The sequence below is a fragment of the Protobothrops mucrosquamatus genome, unplaced genomic scaffold, assembly GCF_001527695.2.
Source record: "Protobothrops mucrosquamatus isolate PMUCROS unplaced genomic scaffold, P.Mucros_1.0 scaffold1123, whole genome shotgun sequence".
NCBI lineage: Eukaryota > Metazoa > Chordata > Lepidosauria > Squamata > Viperidae > Protobothrops > Protobothrops mucrosquamatus.
In genome coordinates this window covers 359,120-362,163 of record NW_015387341.1, presented here as the reverse complement: position 1 = coordinate 362,163, position 3,044 = coordinate 359,120, and positions in this window count along the sequence as shown.

Sequence of the window (3,044 nt, the reverse complement as noted above, 5' to 3'; positions counted from 1 at the left end):
GGGGGGGGGGGGGGGGGGGGGGGACTACTTAGCAGCTCTATTTGTTCCGCATTAGGTTCCGTTTCAGGCAGCATTTATTTGCTCCTTCCCGCTTCCAGTTTTCCCAAATTCATGCTTAATTAGTACACGCACTACAGCCCACCAATTCCACCATGGCAGTTTTTGCAGCTTTCCAACATTTTGGTTCTTTCCATTCTTGTGCAGCTGGACACACATCGGGCATCTCGGGATGAAGCCGGGCTTGGTTCCTGGGGCATCTCGGCCAGGCAGGTGGAAACAGGTGGTGGTCACCTATTTTCTTCCGAGATGTGAAAGCCCTGAGGCTAAAGAAATCGGCCAAAACAGGCACGGTTTTTCCAAGGCCTCTGTGCACTGAAAGCGCCTCCTTGCATCACCCGGGGGAGGCCGTTGAATTGCCCCCCTCCCTCCCTCCCTCCCTCCCTGTCAGTCTTGTCAAGGACATCTTCAGGTGGGACTTTCAAAAGGGAGGGGCCTCTTTTTCCAGCTTTGTTGTTTGATAACTAATGCAAGTCCCCCTGGGGTCTGAGCCCAGGAAATGGCCCCAGTGCCTCCTGCCCTCAGGCCAAACGCCACATGGCCCTGGTGGGTGTGGCCCAACTCCTGTGCCCTGTGCCACCCCTCGGCCCAGTGGGAGCTGATGCTGGGCCCTTCCGGGGCCAGGAGGTGGGTCTCTCTGCAGGCTGCCTGGGGCTGGTGGTGGTGGTGGTGGCAGCCAGCAGCTCTTTGGCCGAGAGGAGCTGGCTCTGGCAGAAGCAGATAGAAACCAACATTCATTTCTATGGAAACGCCAGAGAGGAGAGGACGAGGGGGGGGGCTTTGCTCGATCTGCTGCAGAATCCGGGGAGGCTGTTAGGCCTTTCGGGGTGTGTGTTTGGCTGTTTGTGTGTGAGCAGCTTCCAAGCTGGCTGAGAAGCTGCAGACGGAGAGGTTGGGCCCTGCGGAAGGTGAGCGGCAGGTGCAACAGGACGGCTTATTTTCTGTGGCTCTGTGGCAGGAGAACAAGCTAAGATTTAGATTTAGATTTCATGTGTTTCCTTTCATGCACCGGAGAAAAACTTAATAATAGGCAAAATAATAGGCAAAAAAAAAAAAAGCCCCACGGCACCGAATGATGAGTTACGGAATCATTAAGATTTTATGGAATAAACGCGAATAAATCTGGTCCAAGGAGGCTGGCAGGAGGGGAGATCCCTTCGGTAGCAATTGGGGGGCGACAATGGCCCGGCATTGCGTCTGACACAGGCCAAAAATTATGGAGGACCCCAAAAACCTTTCATTTTTTAAATTATTAAAATAGATGCGTTCATTGACACAACTGCATCTCAGGATTGTTTGATGGGATTTTAGTGTTGTGTTATTTTTCAGCCTTAAGTCTGACAAATCATTTTGGCCAGGTTGGCCTCCCTGGCACTCCAGGGGCATGAAAGCAGCTGGGTGATGCCACCTTTCTTGGATACAAATCCCCCCCCCCCCGCCCCGAAAGACTCCCTCGGATTGGTCCAACCCAGAGAAAGGGGAGGGGGCAGGTGGGTAAAAGAATAATCCCCCTCCCCTGAAACCAGGGGGGTGGATTAAGGCAATTATCCTGGTGCCCACCAGCATCTTCTCCGTGGCCGTTGAGGGCAGCTCCCTTCAATGGGGAGATCTGGGACAAAACCTGAACTTGATGTATTTTCATTTATTCTCAATGTAAGCTTAATTAAAATGGAATTAGCCAGCTATTGCGATGCATTTGATAATTTTCACTCTTGCATCCCATTAAGCACGGCCGTTTGAGGCAGCCTTGCGAGGATTGCACGCACTCACTCAGGAGAGGGGGTCCTAGGGACCCCCAGCCAGGACACACCCAGCCAGCGAGCAAGGGGGCAGTAGGGCTCACGGCACCCAACACGCTGGAAGCCAGAGAGAAAACGGAGCCGAGGGATGTGCCCTCCTTGTAGCACGTTGCGTGATGTGCACCATCTCCACCGGCTGCAACAGGTTGGCCATTTGGGCACCACACATCACAGGGACAGTCTTTCCTTGCACAACTTTTTGTTTTGGTGCCAGGCTGCATTTGCACAAGGGCTCATAACTTACACAAAACCCCAACCTCTGCACATTATGCAAGCGCAGCGGTGGGTCTTTCCTGACCGGGTTAAGCCTGTTGTGTGAACACTGCCACGCTGTGTTTTCCTGACTGACGTTTAGTGCTAGTGTGAAGCCAGACCCGGCATAGCTCTTCCTCGGGCATCCGAGAGCTGCACCGTCCTCGGCTGAATTGAGCCTGTTGTGGTTTATCCAAACCGAGGTGAGATTTGGTGGGCTTCCTTGCTTAAGACTCTCAGAAAACACAGATCAGGGTTACATTTAACTGGGTCTCACATGCTGCTGGTTGATGGCGTCAAGAGTATTTCGGTGGTAGCCCTCCTAAGCCAGGGGGGGGCATTTTCTTCCCCCTGCAAACAGACCCCCTTAAAGGCCAGGGGTTGTGTGAATCGGAGGGGAGGACTCTTTACAGCAGCAGCAGCTGTTCCTTGAGGACCCGCACCTTCCGGGCCAGCTGTGGCTCTCCCTCTGCCGGCCTCTGGCCCCAGGACAGGGAACCCCCTGCCAGCTACCTGGCATCTTGGCATCTTGCTGCCAAACACTGACTTGCCCTTTGCTAGCTGGCCGCTACAAACGCCAGGCGTTTACGGTATGAATTATTAGGACTGATTCTATGGGGAGGTGGGGCCGCCGGGCGGGGGGAGTGGCGGCCGCTGTTCCGCCCAGGCCGGAGGAGGGGCCTGGGCGGGGCGGGGCGAGCGGCTCCTCCTCCACCACCGCCCCTCCCGCCGCGCTCCCTCTCCCGCCGCCTCCCGCCCCGGCCGCGCTTCTACCAGCCGCGCCGCCGGCCTCGGGTGCAGCCCCAGCCGCCGGGCGGGCGGGCTCGCGGCCCCGGGAGCGGCGGGCGGAGACGGCGGGGCCGGGCGCGCCATGCGGCGGCTGCTGCAGCGGCTGAGCCTGCCGCCTTCTCCCCCCCGCAGGCCAAGATCGCCGGC